General features: G+C 39.0%; 1 long non-coding RNA gene across 2 annotated transcripts in view; it reads left to right on the forward strand.

Annotated features, from left to right (window-relative positions):
* Nucleotides 1–22,062, forward strand: part of LOC120306492 — a 104,305-nt gene that overhangs the window by 26,746 nt on the left and 55,497 nt on the right. For both annotated transcript variants that reach the window (XR_005556319.1, XR_005556320.1), the window contains exon 2: nucleotides 16,247–16,415. This is a non-coding gene — a long non-coding RNA (uncharacterized LOC120306492). The remainder of the gene's footprint in view (nucleotides 1–16,246; nucleotides 16,416–22,062) is intronic.

The following is a 22,062-nucleotide window of genomic DNA, read 5'->3' on the forward strand; positions in this document are numbered from 1 at the left end:
CAGCTGGTCCATCCAGGGCAGATTGCACGATCCGGATGCGGGCTTTGTCGCTGGGAATGTCCTGCCCATATTCCTCCATGTAGCTGAGGACTTGGGTTAGGAAAAACCCCAAGCGTGTTGGCTCCCCTTTGAATTTCACTTCCAACGGTGGACGTCTTGGAATGGATCGGTGCCTCTGTTGTGGGTGGTAGTGCCTTCCGTCCAGATTGCCATCTGTGGTCCGGTAGGGGGTGGGAGCTCCTGGATCAGTAGATGTCCCTGGGGTTGCAGGTTCCACGTTCCCCTCGGTGTCTCTCCCTTTGCGGCTCCAGGAACTGGGGCAGCCGTAGGGTTCAGTATTCTCCTCTCCTAGGGAGCTGAGAGTTCTCTTCATCAGGTCAATAGCTTTCTCTAGGATCCAGTCTGAGTACGGTGCCCAGCTTCCTCCCTCTTCACTTGCGTGCAGGGATTTCTCCATCTCCTGCTTCCATTCTGGTTGCTTGGTCCCCCGTCTCAGGGTCACCTTTCTTGATTCCTTTCCCCACTCACTTTTCTTTCCAACGCCCATCGACCAGCGAGGCTTGTGGTCCTGTGTCTCCACCACTTCTTCTCCTGAGGAATCTGGCCTCTCGGATCCCAACATCTGGCAAGGTTCCAACTGGGTCAGCGGCTCTCTTTCCAGGGAGTTTTCCCCCTCTTTTGCTCCATTGTCTGACATGGTAAATTTTTGCAAAATCCCCCGGCAAGGGTCTTCCTTCCAGGTGGATTAATTTTGCAAGTCCTGTCTAATGTGAGGACCCACCCCACTTTGCATCTTAAGAAGACAGAACTCTTGGAATAATTCTTCCAACAGGAATCCTTTATTAAGAGAAAATGGTTGCAGGCATGCTAGACAGGACTTGGGGTTCAAGCTCTCCCATTCAAGGTTTTAAGGGGTTCCCCAGTAGTCCCACCCAATCAACCCCCCTTCCAGTGATAGTTTCAAGTATCACAATTCCATCCCCTTTCTTCTTCCGTCTGGATGGAGACTTCAGATAACTACATGAAAGGCAATTACTCTTCTTTGATATGTTAAAGCTTAGAGGCCACAATAAACACACATTCAGTCCTTTGAAGTGTGCTGAAGGAAGTGAGGGCCATAAAGCCCCTTTGCTCTCCCCCTTTTCTCCCTCTTATGGCAGAATCCAGAGAAGGCAGAATTGGGAGTTTCTATGTTTGATAATTAAAGATGAAATATAATTGGATTCTGACATGATGTTAATGACCAAACAAATATTTAGTCACTTGCAAATCTCAGGTCTTTGAAATGGTTGGTCAATACTAAAAAGTCTTTCCAAACAAAAGAATGTCTGACAATAGATCTAACTCAGTACTGCAGGACAACCATTATCAGAATACAATTTGAGCAGCTGATTCTAAGGTTAAATACTATATAGCCAATTCCACCAAGTGCTTTACCATACTTGAATGTGTATGTGTGGAGCATCAGACAAGAGATATTGCTCATGTCTTATTTAATTTCCAAGTATATGCCCAAGGAAGGGTTCAATATTTGCGGACATTTCTGCTGGATCTGAGGAAGCCCTCCAAACCAACAGGGAAAAGACTGGCTACATTCGTGTGGCCAGTCAGAAGCAGCTGACAACCGAAGACAAGCACTGAACAACGTCGATGGAACTGGGTGAGACTTTATCCTCTTTTTATGGCCTTAACACTATTTTCCTAGAAAAAAGAATGCCCAAAGCAAAGAATCCTTCCCGATGAGAGAGGGAAGCGAAGTTATTGCCCTGCTCCCTCAGGAAAAGAAAAGGGGTGAATTAATTGCTTTGGGGAAAAATAGAGGAAACTACAAGATCAATTTGAAACTAATACAGATCTATAGCTTTGAAATTTGGGGACTGAAAGTACCTTTGAGACTTCTTTTTAGAAAAAAATATTTGAAAGTTTGCAAAATAAACTTGGATTTGGAAAGCTGGAAGATGGTGTCAATGACATTTAGTGGTGAATTATGGCACTACAATTTATTATGCTTAAGGAAAACCTGGCTTGAAGCCCAGACTCAGATAACACTCTTTGTTGTTCCTGAAAACTTTCACTTTTGCAGACTGCAGCTGGGAAAAGGGAAAAACAAAATCTCTTGGGCTGCTTATCTGGGTTGGGACCTTATTGGACTATAAAGACTACATACAAAAACAAAATGAGTGTTCCATACTCAGCCTTAAATGGTAAAAATCATCTTTAACACCTATTTCCAAAGCTTCCAGCTTGATATATCAACAAGAAAACGTTAATGAATCTCAGAAAGAAATTTTTTCTATGTTGAAATCAATCCAAGAGACAATTGTTTTATTTCAAGATGAGACTAAAAATAATACAAATGAGAAAAAAGAACAATTTTCTAACCTAAACTTACAAATCCAGACAATGACTGCAAAGAAGGAACTAATAACTCAGAAAACAGAAGGGAAATTAAAAGAAACGGATCCAAAGACGGAGGACCTAAAGGAAGGAATTAATAGACAGAAACAGACAAATGAAAAATTAAAAGATTCAGTGATAACATCGAATATGGAAAAGATATTGTACTTGTCAAGATCTCAGAACACATTTGAGGATAAGGAAGAAGAGCTGATCGAATGGATAATAAAGCTGGTAGGAGAAATACTGAATATTGACAAACAAGAAACGAAAAGAAAAACTGAAGGAGAAGGACGGAGGCTGTTTAACAAATATAAATGGGTTGAGTGTTCTTCCAAAAACACTTCAATCAAATTATTTTCCTCATTCCAAACAATATATACAAAAACAGAGGAAAAATTACTTGATGATTTAAGCGTAGTGACTTGGAAAGTTATTTGGCAAAGGAAGAAAGCTAGAGTAAGACTGAAGAAAATAGAAGTTTTGGCCTATTAGTTGGGATATTATACTACTAAACAGATGTTTGAATATGGCTAAGAAAATAGATAACTACTAAAAATAAAAGTATTATTATAATTAGAAGGATAGAATTTGTAACTAGAATATGATACTTTGTTATGAGATGGGAAATATGAAAATTCTAAAAGGGTTTGAATAAGGGAGGCTTTTGGTTACCCAAATATAATTTATTATGAGAAAATTATAAGCAATAGAGATATTTTGAACATTGATGGAAAATTAAAAATTTTAAAAAGCGGGGAAAACAGGATATTGATTGAATAAATGGATTTTAAGTGCAAATGCAATTGAGATATGTTTTGGCTAGAAAAGATACTATAAATTGATACTATCAATATTATGTATAATATCAGAAAAATGTGATGAAGACGTTTATATTTAATTGTATATGTATTAACAGTCATAAGAATCGTATTTGCCCAGTATGGAAAAGTGCATACTACTGGAAGAAGAGAGGGCCAAGGAAGCAATGGATGATGTAGTATTGGACTAGACTAAGAAAGTTAATATGTACCACTGAATTACTAATAGACCCAGATAACAGGTTGCTTATTAAGTACTTATGATTGTAAAATTAGAAAATTAATAAAATATTTATTAAAAAAGTAATGCATTCATTTAAGTACACACTGTTCTGCAGTTTAGCACCCAACTAATTGTTTTATACACTATTGTATCTCACTCTTATCTTTTTTAAATTTTATTCTATTTTACCTCACCTTACTTATCTATTTTACTTTATTTACCTTATTTTATTCAAATTTTATTGTAGCTGATATTCATTGTTTCTTGATATAGTCAATTGATTAGTCAATAGAATTATCATTATTATTACTATTGAGAAAATCACAGATGGACCGGATATGGCTGCCAAAGGTATCGAAGCTCTTCTGAGTCATCAAAATGAAATATGTATGTCATATGCATGAATTAATGTGAATTCAGAAATGAAAATTTTGAGTACCATCATCAAGTTCAAATACAAGAAACTGTTTCTGGATTGAGAGATTACAGTTTGGTAACTGGTTTATGTCAACTATTATGTCAGCTGTGCATATTTTATACATATACGGAAATGTAGGAATGAATCACATTCTTCCTGTGTAACCTGAGTACATAATAGCACACCTTCTATAAGAACAGATGTTAAGAAAGTCACATTTGCATTCGTTTCAAGATTCCTTTGATTCTCCTTCATTCCAGGTGCACAGCTTTCCTTCCTGGATAGTACAGTAGGAATCTATTAGCATTCTATAAGTTGTAAATCAACAAATTTGGTGCAATGTATTGAAACAAATCATGTCCATTAAATTAATATTGTATTTATATGTTATTTTTTTTAAATTAGACTAACTTTGTAATTAATAATTAATTCTGTTGAGAATCTTGGTTATCCCACCCGGTAGTAGTTTTTCTGTTATTCCCAGTCCTCCTCTAAGGAAATGGATAGATTAGAGCAAAATGCTCTTTCAAAGCAAATCCATAAAGTATAGTATAGCAGTGCCCTGCTTCTAAATGTAGAATCTGAGCAATGGTCCATTTGGCATCTTGTGACAAAATCAATGCCATAACTATTTGTCTGGCAGCATAAGTAGAAGTTGCTTTCATAGAATTCCATAGAATTAAATCATATTATTGAATGAAATTGATCAAACCTTAATGTGTGTGTCATACAACGCTAATAATTATGAAACAGTTATCTAATTTTGGGGCCTGGTGATGATAACACAATTAAAATGATGAAAAGTGTGTTTGTGTGTGTGTGTGTGTGTGTGTGTGTGTGTGTGTGAGAGAGAGAGAGAGAGAGAGAGAGAGAGAGAGAGAGAGAGAGAGAGAGAGAGAGAGAGAGAGAGAGAGAGAGAACAGTTATTTAGCAGCCAATCTTAATGGAAAAAAGAGCTGCCATTTGTACACACCATGTCTTGATTCATGGTTTATCACTCTTCAACAGCAAGCAAGGAAAAGAAATGCATACAATATTTATGAAGGTGCTACAGAAAGATTCTCTTTTCAGAACATGCCTGCTCTGAAATAATTAAAGGGAACAGTTTCATTCCCATGATGTTTAGCATTTCCAGTGCCCCCCATGATATACCATGAGTTGGTATATACTATTCCAAGGCAGTGTTAAAGCATCTGTTGCCAAAACAAAGCAGAGGCAGCCAATACATGGGCTTCATGAAGCCTGAAGTAAGTACAGAGGCAACATTAAATACAGAGGCAAACAAGAACAATTCTAGCAGAACTATTATTGTTTGCTTTTTTCTCTCTCCAAAATTAAGGCTTGCCCAGATTTCAGCTCATTTTCTATGTTTACTATTAAACATTGAAATTGAAGAGAAAAATTCTTCAATAAATTGAATGAAACCAAAAGCATCCCTTTAATAATGGTGTGGGAGTTGGGATTTGGAATATTTTACTCTGGAACCTCTTCAATATCTTTCCCATTCATAGCCTTCATTTAAAAAAATGTCATCAGCATTGTAGCCACTGAAAGGTAGGGATGTTGAATTGCAGTCCTTGAGCTCTCAAATACTTTGTACTGCCTATTTATCATCTGCAGTGTTTTTATAACATAAATGAACCCAAATCAGTGTGACTCAAATGTTCAATAGATCCAGTCTATTTCCACCTATCCATACCTGGATAGCTCATAGACAGTGGATCACTGCTTTGACGAATCCCCTATGTAGCATTGAATTAAGATGTACAATTGTATATCAAGTAAATACTGATGGTACTGAACCCCAAACTGATGGATGATTTCACCCAATGGTTTCATATATGTGTTAAGTGGACATAGCTCAACTGTTTTAAATTAATGAAAATACTGATGAAATGTTCATGAATGAACAAAAATATAAAATGTACATCTAGAGAGAGTTGCATATCAAAAGAAACCCATTTTTTGTATTAGAATTTGTTGAAAATACTGTGCAATAGGATAATAATTAATATATCCTATGTCCACATGAACTAGATCAGTTTGTGTTGCCTTTTAAACATTTACCAGTAAAATACATTAAGTGATCTGTGATTATCGGGGGGGGGGGGGTAAAAGACCTTGACTTTTATAGATTAGGCCAATAAGATTTTGAGAAAAGGGGCGAGATATGTCCTCTCAAGATAATGCTTTACCAAAAGTGATACACTTAATATTAAAAATGGAAACAACTTGTTTTTCTTTGGCTTTTTTTCTTTTTTTTTTGCAAAACAAATTGGCATTATAAATGACCTGGGAGTTGTTAGCACATAATGAAAGTTGTATCCAGGAACAGCTGGTGTGAAACTCAAAGGATTTCCCACTTAGTTTTGAATTGGCATCTTCACTGTTGATGAGGAAAGCTGCTTGCTTCAATTCTCTAACCAGAGATTCAGCTTGACTTAGGAGAAAGATTGCTGCATTCATTGCACATCACACTCTGGCTGATGTCTGCCAGGTTGTTGATCTGATCTCAGTTGATCTGAGAAAGGTAACATTAGAAATATGAATTAAATTTTTGTTATTGTTGCTCTTTCAATGATAACACTAACAATAACCAAGGATAAATAAAATGTGTTAGAGATAGAAGTCTCATTCAGTTATTATAATCTAACTGCAAGCAATAAAACCAGAACACAAAAAGGCAAGAGAAAGCAAAATTAGCTATTTTGAAAAAAATGATCATTTATGTTTAATATTGGAAATATATTTTCAATTCAGTACAGAAGACATTGTGAAGATTATGTTCCAAATATACAAAGGAGCAGGAAAAAGGCCTGCTCTTTCATTTTCCCCCATATGTGGATGGCAATCATCTAATGGAAAAATACTGTGCTGTTTCTTCAGAGTCCTCAATCACACTTAGATTTTCCAAGGACATCCTAAGAAAGTTTGTCAAGGGAAGCAGTGCAGGCATGCACATCCCCATTTTCTCTTAGCACAGATTACCTGCCCTCTTTTTAATAGTATCTGCCTATAGAAACCCTCATAGAATAGCCATTTAAAATCCAATACATAAACTGTTTAAACTATTATAAACTAAATCAAATGTGTGCCAAGAAAGGGAGTAGGAGAAATCCCTTCTATCATCAAATTACAACGAGAAGCACTTTCTATCTGCTGATCCAGATATCTGTTTATATGCCAACAAAGAACTAAAAAAAAGGTTGGAAAATGAGAGGCAAAAGAAGCTGAATTTTGTCCAATGTAAGCCAATTCCTAACTAAAATATGCCATCCGCTGAGTTTGCTACAGCCAGCCTTAGCTCATTCTTAATATAAGTGAATGCAATGGGGGCTCTAAGAACAATCTGAAAGTGCCTATTGATTTGAAATGGATGAGATTAGAATACAGCCAAACCAAGCCAATACTCAATTGATTTTTGAACATTTTAGTCATGTAATATTGGATTATAAAACTGAACAAGTTCAAGTACTGTGTTTCCCCAAAAATAAACCCCATCCCAAAAAAAGACCGACCCTGGTTTTTTTGGGGGGCTAATATAAGCCCTACTCCAAAAATAAGCCCTAATTTGGACCCCGCCCAGTTTGTCCCACCTGGCTGCTGCAATGGGGCATGAGGCTGTGCAGCAAATCATGCTACTGCCACTACAATGAGGCAAGGCAGGTGGGGTAGGAGGTGGAACTGTCCCACACATCCTGCACCCACTTCCTTCAGGGCCCTCCCTAGTCAGGTCATTCCTTGCTCCCTTTCACTCCCCTCCTGAGCCAGACTGCCATGCTACCGTATGGAGGATGGGCGGGGTAGGCCTGGTCCCCTCTACCATTTCAGACCCAGGGGGAAGTGATGGCGAAAGACTCTGCTGCGGCTGTGCACCACAGGAGGGGCTTTCTTCATGCTCCGCCCCACAGATCACCTGCACAGTGGCAGCTACCACCTCCTTCTCCTCGGCCAGGTGGCACAAGCCTCCTCTGCCACCTCCCTCCACCAGCCCTCCGTCACCACCACTGGAGAGAATGGCGAACGGGAAGCGGAGCGGCTCTGAGCAGCTATGCAGAGCAGAAAAGAGCACTTACTTACAGCCCTGCATCACACCATGTCTCCCTTTTCCATTCTCAAAATGGCAGCCCCATTTTCTGCAGCTTTCATCCCCAAAGCAAAAAATTTCAACACTAACCTGCTTTCCAGCTCTAGCGCGTTTCTCTCTTGCTGAAACGGAGTTCATGGGACTAAAAAAAGTTCAATCAGACCTTCTAACTTCTCGTGAAAAAAATAAGATCTCGCAAAGTTGGAGGGGGAGGGGACCAGGCCTGCTTTGCCCATCCTCTGTACGGTAGCATGGCAGTCCGGCTCGGGAAGGGAGTAAAGGGAGCAAGGAATGGCCTGGCTGGGGGGGGTGAAGGAAGCAGGTGCAGGACATGTGGAGCAGCTCCACCCCCTCACCCACCTGTCTTGTTTCGTTGTGGTGGCAGCGGCACAATGTGCCGCACAGCCTCCTACCACGAGCGGCCACAGCAGAAGTGGACCAGCAGCTATGCAGGCTCTGCTGGATGGGATGTTGGTGCCTCCACTGTGAGGTGAGGCAGGTATCATGAAAAATATAAGACACTGCCCGAAAATAAGACCTAATGCCTCTTTTGGGGGGAAAAATAATATAAGACCAGGTCTTACTTTCAGAGAAATGTGGTATATATAGAATTTTCCCATCAAGAAAAATGTTCAGAATAATAAAACCCAAGGATTGTACTGGGCCAGTAATACACATTTATCATTGATTCAAATATTTTAAAAAACAATATACAACAAAGAAAGAATTTTTGATTACTGTATATCTATTTGTATATTGATACTGATATCTAAATATATACATAAAGATATACAATGGTCTAACTCAGAAAGAGATACAGATAAGTTAAAGAACTGCTTCATATTTTTCTTAAGTATAAATAACGCTCACAATTCACAGACTGATACTATTTTATATGATACTTTATCAGTATGTGTACATCTTGGTTTGCAGCAAATGCCTATGGTCACTCTGATTTTCTGTGGGGATGGCAATAGTTTAAATAAAGTTACTGCAACATTTTTAGTGCTTTTGGCTGTAGTAGAAAAATTATATATAGTATGAGTTGAAAAATGCCTTACTGCTATTCAATTATCATCTTCATTCCAAAATAAGGCAATGCCTGCAGGTTGTTCAATGTCTCTATGGAAAGATTAGAAAGATTAGAATCCGGTCTCCTTATTCCTGCTCCAGTAACTTAACCACAGATTTATTTGTAAATAAATAAAATATTAAAATAAAACAATAATTAAAATTAAATTAATATAAGATAAATAATAAAATACTAAAAGTATTTTCAATACTTTCTTTTTCTAAACTCTAACTTTTAACAATAATAGTATGCAAAATCCTTGAAGTTTCTTTTTTTTTTTAGAACAAATTCTTTTTTAAAAAATATGTTTTGTAAAACTGTTATATATCGATTATGTAACAGCAATCCAACCTGGCATTGAACTCTTCATTTTCCTTTTTTGAATATGTGATTGATTATGTTTCATTGACCCAATTTCTTTATTATTAGTATTCAAAGCATAGGTCAGCACAATTGTTCTGACAGCACTGGAAGCCACATTACTCAACTTATTAGAGAGGGCACTTGGCCTTTTATGATACCTACTATATATCACTGACAAGTCACAGCAAACTAAATTAGGTTGCTTTCATTTTCTCTTTGTTGTACCATGTCATGACAAGTCATTCTTTCTGCCTCAGGAAAAGGTCAGATAAAGATGACTAACCCTTGAGAAGGAAAGAGTTCATATACAGATTTCAACAAATTAATGTTGAGCTGAACTACCAATAAAAGCACAAAATCACACCATGACAGCCAGAGTGGCTGAATCCAGTCACACATTGTTAAAGATGTTATTGCATTAGCCCAGCCACAAATAAAAAAAACAATAAAAGAAATATCAACTCATGAAAGATCTACCTTCATCAACATCAGCAGAAGGAACACCTTGCCCAAGCACCCATTACAGCAATCCCATTTTTTTTTCTATAACACTCTACATAGAGCAGATGGCACCGAACATCAGAATAATTTCTTGAAACCCTTAGAAAAACATGTGTTACTTGCCTCAGCAAGGCCATCTGCACTTTGCTATAAATAAGCTGAATTTTTGTAGAGGCACTCAAACCTTTTCTCCAAGTCTGCAATTCACCACTCTGGCTATGCCTTTGCATTTATCCTTTCTAATCATTGTTTACCCCCTGCCTTATAATCTTCACCAACCTCTAAAGCTTTTTCACTTTATCTCGGAACATCGGAAAGCACACAACAGATGGTTTTATGAGGACCCAAGGCATCTGTTGAAAAGAGGGTGGAGTAGATACATGAAGGTATAAATTTCATTGCAATAGTGTCTACTGTAATTCTTATTATGATCTCTAAATGCCCATACTGATTGTTGACTGCCTTTGTTTTTTGCCTGTTGCTTTGTTGATTTTTGTACAATATCTGCAGCAAATGGAAATGGCTATTTTCAATATATTGCGTAGGCTGCAATGTCATGCTAGCAGTCTTACTGTATAACTATCATGCGTAGTCTCTAATCAGGTAACTAAACTAGTTCCCATTTTAGCAACTTAGAAATTGTACTTACAGCATCAGACATTATCACTACAAGGCAAAATCACAAAATTCCACCTTATTTATTTTGGCCATGCCAAACTCACCAGAAAAGGCAATTATGTTTGGAATGGTCAGTAGTAAAAGGAAGCAAGTCCTCCAAAAAGCACAATGGCTATTCACCATCAAAGCCAACACTAGTCAGAGCATAAAACAACTGGAAGAAGTCATACAAAATCAGAAAAAGTGGATGGTCCATAGAATTGCTGAGAATCAGACATAGTTGCACGGGCTTTATAACCAACATCAACTCTTTACAAACTTAAAGCATCAGGCTATAAACTGGGAGACCATGAGTTCTAGTCCTACACAAAACCAGCTAGTGATCTTGGTCTAGTTCAGGGGTCTTCAAACTTGGCCCTTTTATGACTTGTGGACTTCAACTCCCAGAATTCCTCACCCAGTGTGCCTGGCTGAGGAATTCTGGGAGTTGAAGTCCATAAGTCATAAAAGGACGAAGCTTGAAGACCCTTGCTCTAGTTGCTGTTTTTCAGTCCTATGAAATAGCAATGACAATCCATTTCGAGGGTGGGAATTGTAAGAATTTAGTTTTCTAATTATAATAATCTCCTTTAAGGATTTTACTATTGTCTTCATATATTTCCTGTCTCAAAAGAGGCAGAAAAACACACAATTGACTTTGATAAAAATGTTTGTGGCTTGGTTATAAAGATCTCAAATAAACGTATTCAAGGAATGTTTTTGATTTGGTCTCGGATTGCCTTTCACTGTTGTGACCCTATCACAAAGAGATAGGGTCACAAAGGGATCAAAGAGTAATGTGGTGGGTTGTAAACTGGAAACTGGTTTGATAAGAAATAGCATTTCACAGAAATAAACATATACAGAGAACTAAAGACAGAGATAGAGATAGAGAGATGATAGACAGACAAATTTATAGAGATAGAGATAGATGATAGAGAAAAATGAAGTTTTAAAATAAACTGTAAATTATATATACAACAATTCAACTGTATCAGCAGTCTTTCTTTGAGAGTACAGCTCTTAAAAAGTAAATAGATCTCTGTTTATTTTTTCATTTGGTGTAGAAATCAGCCTTAATCCAAAAAGAAAGTAGAGGTATTATTTAAAATGCTATCACCTAAGAAATACTATGTTTATCCCAACCGTATGGTCCTAATAAAATAGGACAGTTCTAAATTATTCAGAATTCTCATTTACTGGGGTGAGAAGAGAATGAAATGCCAAGAATGAAAGAAAAAGAAAAAGTTTTCTTCACCCTATATCTTCACCAACTATTTCTAATTTAAAGGAGAACATTTGTTGTTCGGGGTCAGAAATGAGAGGTCCTTGGTACTCTCTGAGCTTGGTTGTTTTCTTGCAGACATTTCATTACCCGATGATGTTACCAAGTTTGGGTAATGAAACGTCTTCAAGAAAATAACCAAGTTCAGAGAACATCAAGAATCCTTATTTCTAATTTGATAACTTTTCAGATAAACTGGAACTACAACTCCAGGCATTTCTAGCAAGCATGTGAGTGAGGATAGCTAGTTTATCATCATTTCCCATAGATACAAATCAAATATTAAAGATACTGAGAATTGTTTATCAGAACAAACCAATGTCTGTTTTGAAGATTCCATTACCGTTATCAGCTTTTATAAGTTTGATATGAGTTTCTATCAATATGAACTGAGCTATCATTTAAATTTGTCTGCCCCCTATCACCACTTCCCCACTTCCCTTTTTGCTACTTTAGAAAAGTAACAAAATTACTTTTCCATTATCAAGCTTCTAGCAGTTGAACTTTTTAATTTTAATTGTTTCTGTTCTATGTGGTCTTTTTATATTTTTCTTTGATTTTCTTGCTTTATCATTATTACACTGGGTTGGTATAAACTGAATGAGAAGGATGAAAGAGCCAAAAAAAAAAAAAAAATTAGTGCTAGCCAATTCTTAATTTTGCATTACTTAACAATTTCCTTAAATTTGATGGAAAAAAATTTTTTTATTTGTGAAATTTTCATGCACAAGTTGCATTTTTTTAATTTCTTCAAGTTATTAGATAGGATATTATGTTACTGGTGATATCAGCATTATTAGATAAAATTACTGGAAGTCTGGTGCTACCATGGAGAGAGGAAATCCTTTTTACACCAGGAAAAGTCAGCAGGGATGAACTGCTATTCAGCAACCATAATCATTTCTGAATACAGATATCCATATTGTCCCTTTGATTATCGTGCATAGCACTGGAAGTTTCAGCTAGAATTCTATCTTATGTGCTACTACTATTTCTATGTAAAATGAGCAGGTTAAAGAAATAAATTCTAGTGTGAACTATGGAAGCAGGTTGGTGTTTTTCACAACTACAAAGGAAAAATGATGATTCTGAATGAGCAAGAGTTTGAATCTGAATGAAGTTGTGGGTGATATACTAATTAATAATACAAAATAAAATGCCCAGTAATCCCAAAATAATTGGTCATACTATATGCTGTCATGTCAGATGGCTGCATTTCTCATAAAGGAAATAAAGGAGTCATGTACTAGAAATTTTTTTTAAAAATTGAACAACGTGTACTTTGAGTCAACAATATCATAGAGCAGGGGTGTCAAATGGGCTGGTTTCATCATACCAAGCCGTGCCCACCCCATTGCCAGCAATGCAAAAAGAATCACAATACATCGTGACACCTCACGTGACGTGGCGAGTTTGACACCCATGTCATAGAGGAACATGTTCTTTGGTACTTTCCTCCACTAAGCTTTACAGTATATGAAAGTGGAATGTGGCATTGATCATTATTGATTCACTGATTAGTAAAAAGCTCCTACATTGTGATTTACCAAGGGAATATTTAATCTTTAGCAGTTTTGCTCGGAATTCACATCCCAAATAATTAATTTCAAGCAATTTATTTCATTTCAGGAATGGCTTCCTCTGTTCCTCTTGCAGAAATCTACCATCTCTTTCTGGAACACTTCACATTGAAATACATTTAGCAAGTTATGAATCATTTACGCAGCAAAGAATGCTGAACCATTTGGTATTTCAATCATCAGTAAGCAGAATTGTAGTTCTGGGATATTTCTTTTCAGTTCATTTTATATAGAAAAACACATTCCAGTTTAATATTCTTTCTTTTTTCCCTCTGTCTTTTCTTCTTCTGTTATGTACATGCATTCTCTTTTTCACAACACACCCAAACACACACACACACACACATACATACACACACACACAATCACATTCAAAGCATATATTAAACTAATGTCAATGCAGTTATGAGATCTAATCTGGAATAAAATTAATGATACAACAATTACACTGTGAAATAATCCCTAGAACCTTTTTGACATTAATAGCCTTTGAAATGTTTCTCAATTAGATCTTTAGTTTTGCACATTACCATTGGTTCTTCTGTAAAGCATTGAATGAAATATTAGACCACAAGATATGTCCCGTATCTCACTGAAGTGAATGGAATCTGTCCAAGCATACTTGTGCAGGTCACTCATTTACCAGAAACTTGGCAGAACTCTGCATACATATATAAAGTATGATTGTTCTTATTTACCACATCAGCTTTTTAGCATTCCTTTCATCTCTAATCACAACTGAATCATTGTGAGAAGACCCAAATCTAATGACACAATTTGTTCACTAATTTATGGATTATCTACCATGTCATCATCAAATCATTGTTCTATATTATTCTCATGACTCTTCTGATATAAAATAATTGGAAAGATGAGTACAATAAATACTACAAGTCTTTATAAGAAGAGGTTTACTGGTAGATAAGGTAATAGATGATGGATTAGGTGATCCTTGCTATACTACCACACCACCTTATTTCCCTTTTCTTGATTTTCAAAGTGGCAGCTCAGTCTTGCTGAAGATCTATTGTGTAGCATATGGTATTTCAAGATAAAAATGGTGAGAAATGTCATTACTTATTAGGTATTTTTGTCACCTTGAATTATTTATAAAGTAATAAAGGCAGGATAAAAATTGCATAAATAACAAAATAAGTATTAATGATGAAATTTGTTCTCACATCTCATTCTTCTCACCTGTATACCCAATTGTCTCATCAGGTTAATTCACACTATCTTCATTCAGATTCCCCCTCCCCCTCCTGTTTGTGACAGAGGCATTGCTTAAGGCATTTCTGCATTGAAAGGATTAGCCGCTGACATCACCATTGCTTTGGGGTCTCCTTTCATGTCCCCGTCAAGGAGCTAGAATGAATGACAGGAGCTCACCCTACCACACACAGCAGCACTCAGGTCTCAAATGCAAGCTTGCTAACCTCCAGTGCAGCATCCTAACTACATGAACCACAGTACTCCTTTTCATTCAGACTTATGAACTGTTTCTCCTCATGTGTACAGTATTAAACAGAGAACAATTAAAGTCTCTTAGGCAGTTTAGATATGAAAGGAAAAAGTCATTCTTCAAGAAAAAGATTGGAGATAAAGGAGCAATAGAAGGATGGAGAGAATAACAGTATTGGAAGTTGGAGTATTCTATGGATATCACTGACGGTAGTGCAGGTTCTAGATAAGTAATGCAAAGCAGATTTCATTTACAGAAATTAGATAGAAATCAGAACCCCATAGAATCAGCACAGAACACAAGCCAACTGAAGCCCTTCAAAATATCCTAAGCAGACCAAAAGACTCAACAATCCCAGAAGAAAAAAACAGGAGTCATCTATAGCATACAATGTAAGGACTGAAACAACCACTATGTAGGACAAACAGGCAGAAGACTGACTGAATGCATTCATTAACACCAACAAGCAGTCAGAAGACATGATGAAAATGCTTTAATTTCACAACATATAGACAGATTTAACCATAGTTTCAACTGGGAAAAAGTGGTCATCCTAGACCAAGCCAAGTTGAAAAACACAGGGAATTTCTAGAAGCCTGGCACTTTGACACATCACCATCAATAGACACATAGACATTAACAACCTCTATAGAATATGCAAAAGTGCCTATCGCCCAGCCCAAAAATGAACAAAAAGACCCAAGCACCTCTCCACCAGCAATCAGCACCCGGATTAGCATAGATTAATTCCAAGGTTAACATCAAACCAACAATCAAGTAAACAATACCCCAATCAAGAAACTGCCAAAGAAGGCAACAGCAAATAGCCTAATCAAAGAATCTCTAAGACCACCCCCCACCAATACTGACAGGAAAGCCACTAGAATATACAGTAAATTGACAGCAAACAGCACTCCTTACTAGCACTGATGATGTTACCTAGTTTGGATAATGAAACGACTGCAAGAAAACAAGCAAGCTCGGAGAGCACCAAGGACTCCTCATTTCAACCTTTGAGCTATAAATATTCTCCTTTATTAGAAATTAGATTTATTTGCAGAAAATGCTTTAGTGTTTAGGTAGCTATATCCTACGAAGAAGAAAGTTAAGGAACATGTGCTCTGTGCATACGTGCAGAATTTAACAAGTAACACAGTGCAGAGAATATGGTGAAATACTTCTATTGTCTCACCATTCATTGGCCTCACATATCAATGTGTAGATATTGGCATTTATAATCGGTAAAGGAACCAGTTAGGAATTCAACTTGCAGCCTATATTCCTCCAGCACTGGAATACACACACATTGCCAAGTTTCCCGAGTTTGCCAAGCTGTGCTGATGGTTCCATCACATTTGCATATGTCATTTTCTCCTGCAGACATTGCCACCTGCCAGCACTGACACAAGAATGGACATGTTCTCTAAGGCAGAAAAGCACTAACAGCTGGAAGCAACTTCCTTCTGGGATTCAAGCAGAAAACAAGCAAGTGAACCTGCTGTTTTCAAGTGCTCCTGGTTGAAGCTACATATGCACCACCAATAAAAATGTAGGTTCTTTTTCAAAAGAGTCTGAAAGACAGAACTGGCTGTTGTTGTTTAATGTTTCCCTTCATTCCTTCTTTAAAGTTCTCTTAATACAGTATTTGTTCAAATAAAGTATTTTTAAAAGGGAGAAAATTCACAGGGGAGGAAAATAAGAGGAAAATCCTTCTCTACCAAGATTTTAAAAGTAATTTTGCTCTAAAATATTGTGAGAAAATGAATGATTCTCTAATATTGTTGTCCCATTAAATTAAAATTTATTCTGGGAAGTGAGGAAAAAAAAGCACAGATTATGTTAAAACAGAACCAATAAACCATGAAAATATGAATTATGATAAAATTATCTTGAAAAACAAAAATAGGAGTATTATCTATCAGGGAAAACCATACCCAGTCAAAAGGTGGCGTATAATTTTATTAGGATTAATCAAATATAATTAAAATTAATTCTTCTTTAATCCTACCTGTTTAAAAAAAGGGGTCTGGGGAAAGAAGAGAGCAACCATTTTGACTCCAGTTTTTGAAGACAAATGGCTCCTGATATATGCTGTAAAATTACTGTGGGAAATTTTCAATTTAGTTTGCACCCAGCACACCCCTGTCATTCCGTGTATCCACATGAGGGCAAGTACATGCACCATTCAGTTCCACTAGACAAAATAGAGCTTGATGTTTATTTATTAAACATCAGCAAACATCAACCACTGGTAATTGGCAAAAGGGAGGCAAAACCAGGGAGAGAAAGAATGACATGAGCAACAGGGAAAAGATAAAGGGGCAGAGAGTTTAATATGAACAATCTGTACTCTCTGTATTTCTATATTAAAAGTACAGAACATTCCAGAACCATGAGATACAATAGTGTTTAGCATAGATGACCCCAAAAGAAGTAGCCTTTGTTATTCCAGACTTAACCCTTTTAACTACACAACAATAACAGAACAGATATGGAAAATGGGAACCAGATAATTCCTCCTCTATTCTGCACCATGAAGAAAACAATTTGGTGGGTGGGGGGTGATACATGTTGTAGTACAACTAATAAAAAAAACCTGTGCAGTTATTGCTTCTTCTGTTTCTTACCAGATTTTTTGCAGAAAAAAAGAAGAAACAAAACAAATGTCTATTGTTGTGTCCTGAGCCTGCAAAGGCAAGCTCGGGACGTTGCAATGGTCCCGGGCTGTTGCAAGCTGCCCGGGACCAGACTGAGTGGTGCCAGCCTGCGTGCATGCGCAAGGCACGGAAGCGCGCCAGTTTGTTACCTTTTTGCCTGGGGATTGCCTGTGAGCCTCTGAGTTGTGTCGAAGAGAGCTGAAGAGAATAAAAGCTGTTAGAACCATCAGAATGTGTGCTCTTCTTTCACCGTTGACTCGAGGACACAACACTGGCGACGAAGGTGGGATTGCTTACAAGATAAAGAAAGAAGACTTGTAAGGCTTACCCAAGAGTCCTGGAGAGAGAAGATGGCGTTAATTCAGCATCTGGCCTGCCAGTATAGCATTGCTGGAGGTAAGCTGGCTAATAGACCCCTTCCTAGAATAAGAAGCAAGGATGGCGAAAATAGGGAGATTGTCTGAATTCGACGTTACTCACCCAGAAAGATGGGAGTCTTATGTCGCTAGAGTAGAAAATTACTTTAGAGTGAATCAAGTTAGAGAAGATGGCTTGAAGGCCGCTACTTTGCTGTGTGTCTGTGGTCAAGATACATTTCAAATTGCAGAAAATTTGGCAGCCCCTGCTCCTCTTGAGTCTGTTACTTATACAGACTTAAAGAAGTTATTGAAGGAACATTTCCAGCCCAAGTTGTCTGTTATTGCGTGGAGACACACGTTTGAACAGAGGGATCAAAGAGCTGGTGAATCAGCCAAAGAATACATTGCAGCCTTGAGAAGAGCAGCTAAGCCCTGTGACTTTAAAGATTTAGAAGAAAGGCTGAGAGACCGTTTTGTATGCGGGCTAAGGAACAGAGACTTGCAACAGAGACTCTTTGCAAAAGAAGATATTTCCTTCCAAGATGCCTTGAGAGAGGTCACTGCAGAGGAGGCAGCAGGTGGGGCGGTCAAGAATATGAGGCCTATCAGGAACAACCCAGAAGCAGTTTCCGTGCACCATGAGGGAGTCCAAGAGAGCTCAGAGGAAGATCCTGAAGATGAGGTGGATCATCTCTACCCGTCCAAAGAAAGGAAGCAGAAGGAAGGCAAAGAAAAGGCTCCAGTTGTGTCCAAGTGCTTTGGGTGTGGAGGTCGCCACAAGAGGGCTGACTGCAGGTTCCGTTCTGCAATCTGTAGAGCATGTGGCAGGCAAGGCCACATAGCATCTGTTTGTCTGGGCCGTCAGAAGGCACAACCTCGAGAAGAATTGCGCCTGAAAGGTACCAGGGTCCCCAGCCAAAACAGGGTGGGTTTCTGTGCATCACGCAAAAGTATTTATAGAACAGGCACACACAAGCCACTTAAAAAGAAACTGTCACTTAAGGTGAGGTTGCAAGGAGTTCCATTGGTTATGGAGCTGGACACTGGGTCTGCTCTTTTAATCATTTCTATCCACACTTTCAGGAAGATTTGCAATAGCAGCGGGTTCCAGGCCAAACTTAGGCCATCCAATATAATCTTAACAGATTTTCAAAATTCCAAGGTGTGTGTAAAGGGGAAGGCCACCCTTACAGTACAGTAGAAGGATTTTGAAGGTCCATTAGATGTATTGGTAGTTGGGGGTGAACGAACGAGTCTTATTGGACTCGATTGGTTTGAGGCTTTGGGAATCCAAGTTACAGGGCTACACAATTTACAAACGTTAGGCCTAGCAGAGGTCTGCAAAGAGTTTGCAGATATCTTCAGTCCACAGCTTGGATCTTACAAAGGCCCCCCAGTTTCTTTGAAACTTGACCCCACTGTCAATCCCATTAGGGTGAAAGCAAGGAGAGTACTCTTTGCTCTTAAAGGGAAAATTGATGCTGAACTGGATAAATTGATCCAGCAAGGTATTTTAGAACCTGTTGATTCAAGTCCATGGGAAACCCCCATAGTTATGCCTTTCAAGGCTAATGGGGACATTCGCATCTGTGCAGACTACAAATGCACATTAAACAAGGCATTGCAACAGCATGCGTATCCTGTACCTGTAGTCAGCTATATTTTGGCTTCCCTCAAAAGAGGGCGTGTTTTTTCAAAGTTAGATCTGGCACAGGCTTATCAACAGTTACCTGATGATGAAGCTGCTGCTGAAGCACAGACTATTGTAACCCATAGGGGGGCATTCAAAGTCAAGAGACTACAATTTGGAGTAAATGTAGCTCCTGAAATTTTCCAAAGTGTTATGGAAAACACCCTGAGAGGTATCCCAGGGGTTTGCCCCTATTTTGATGATGTCCTTATTGCTGGAGAATCCACTCAGAATTTAGCTGAGAGGTTAAGGGCTATTTTGCTTCGCTTCAGAAAAACAGGCCTAAAACTTTAAAAAGACAAATGCAAGATAGGAATTTTTTCTACAGATTTCCTGGGATTCAGAATAGATGCCAGGGGTATTCACCCTGCTGAGTCTAAATTAAAAGCCATACAGCAGGCTCCTAGGCCTAAGTCTAAAGCTGAGTTACAAGCATTCCTAGGCCTCTTGAATTTTTACAATGCTTTCCTGCCTAACAAGGCTAATGTAGCAGAACCACTTCATAGGCTTTTAGACAAGCAGGAAGTGTGGCAGTGGTCCCAAATACATGAAAAAAGTTTCAATGAGGTCAAGGCCTTACTTACATCAAATGATGTGCTTGCACATTTAATGAAACCCTTCCTGTTTTGTGATGCTTCCCCTTATGGGGTGGGGGCTGTACTTAGCCACTTAAGAACTGATGGAACTCAGGTTCCTGTTGCATATTACTCCAGACCTTTGTCCTCTGCTGAGCAAAACTATGCTCAGATAGATAGAGAAGCCTTGGCCATTGTCGCTGGAATTAAAAAATTCCATGATTTTCTATATGGCAGACATTTCACGGTCTATACTGACCATAAGCCTCTGTTGGGGTTGTTTACCACTAACAAACAAACTCCCCATATCATCTCTCCTAGAATGCTGAGATGGTCTATCTTTTTGTCAGCCTATGATTGATTCATTGATTCACAAACCTGGCAAGGAAATGGGCCACGCTGATGGCCTAAGTAGATTACCTCTGCAAATGTTAGAGGCTGACCCTGCCCCTGCCATCAATATTCTTTCCATTCAGGCGTTGCCTGAGTCTCCCCTAAATGCCAGGGATGTGGCTGTTGAATCAGCCACAGATCTCACACTTACTCATGTGCTGTCATGGGTTTTGTCTGGATGGCCTGAGAGTTGTCCAGGTACTGAGTTCCAGAGCTTCTGGCTCAAGAAGCATGAGTTATCCACTTTGCCTGTTGTGGGGCAGCAGAGTAGTTATTCCTACCTCATTGAGACCTAGAGTCTTAGCTTCTCTCCATGAGGGTCATCCTGGCATTGTCAGGATGAAAGCGCTTGCGTGCAGCCATTTATGGTGGCCAGGATTAGACAGGGAAATAGAGGCCCAAGTGCATGGATGCCATTTGTGCCAGCGTTCACACCCTGAAATGCCTCAGGCTCCTGTGCATAGATGGGAGGAGACACAGTCACCTTGGTCTAGGGTGCATGTGGATTACACTGGGCCCTTTCAGGGACAATTCTTCTTGGTCCTTGTTGACAGCCATTCAAAGTGGCTTGAGGTTGTTCCTGTCTCTTCCACTACTGCTGCCAAGACCATTCAAGTACTGAGAGGGATTTTTGCTGCACATGGCCTTTCAGATGTTCTGGTTTCTGACAATGGTCCTCAATTCACTTCTTCCAAATCTCAGGCTTTCTTGCAGGCCAACATGATTCGTCATGCAACTTCAGCACCATTCCACCAATGGTATGGCTGAACAGATGGTTTGCATCCCCAAGGATGCTCTAAAGAAACTGACCTACGGGGACTGGCACCACAGGTTGGCAGATTTTCTTCTTGCTTACTGCACCACACCTTCTACTTCCACTGGGAAGAGCCCGGCAGAACTTCGCTGGGGGCGCATACTGGTCACCAAACTTGACAGGCTGTATCCGGACAGGATGGCTCCTCGGGTCGCCCAACCAAGGGCACCAAGGTGTCTGCAAGTGGGTGTCCCGGTATGGACCCGGAACTATGGGCCCGGTCACCTGTGGGTTCTGGCGGTAGTATGCAAGGTCACTGGTCCATTGTCCTATGAGGTTTCCCTGGACGATGGTCATGTCCTTCAGCGGCATATCAATCAGCTGTGTACAAGACTGGACTCTCCCTCTGCAACTCCTGGGTTTTCTCCAGGGGGGGAGGGGGACCACTGTGGGCAAAGGGAAGGGTGTAGGCAGCAATCAGGGCCAAACGGAGATTCCTAACAGGAATTCAGGGGAACAAGGAACAATACAGGCACCAGTACTTACTCCAGCCAGGGAGTCACCCAGGGGGCATACTCATTATTCACAACCCCAATACAGCACTCCAAGCTGGGAGAATAACCGGGAGCATCCAAACAACCCAAATAACACAAGAGAACTGGCATACAAACAAATAAGCTGGCCCAATGCTGCTACTGCTTCCGAAAGGAAGTCTGCACACAGGGAGGTAGTCAGAGAGGCAAATCCTGATTCTGGTACCTCCGGCAT

Source organism: Crotalus tigris, unplaced genomic scaffold, assembly GCF_016545835.1.
Source record: "Crotalus tigris isolate CLP2741 ecotype Arizona unplaced genomic scaffold, ASM1654583v1 scf7180000017740.2609645, whole genome shotgun sequence".
NCBI lineage: Eukaryota > Metazoa > Chordata > Lepidosauria > Squamata > Viperidae > Crotalus > Crotalus tigris.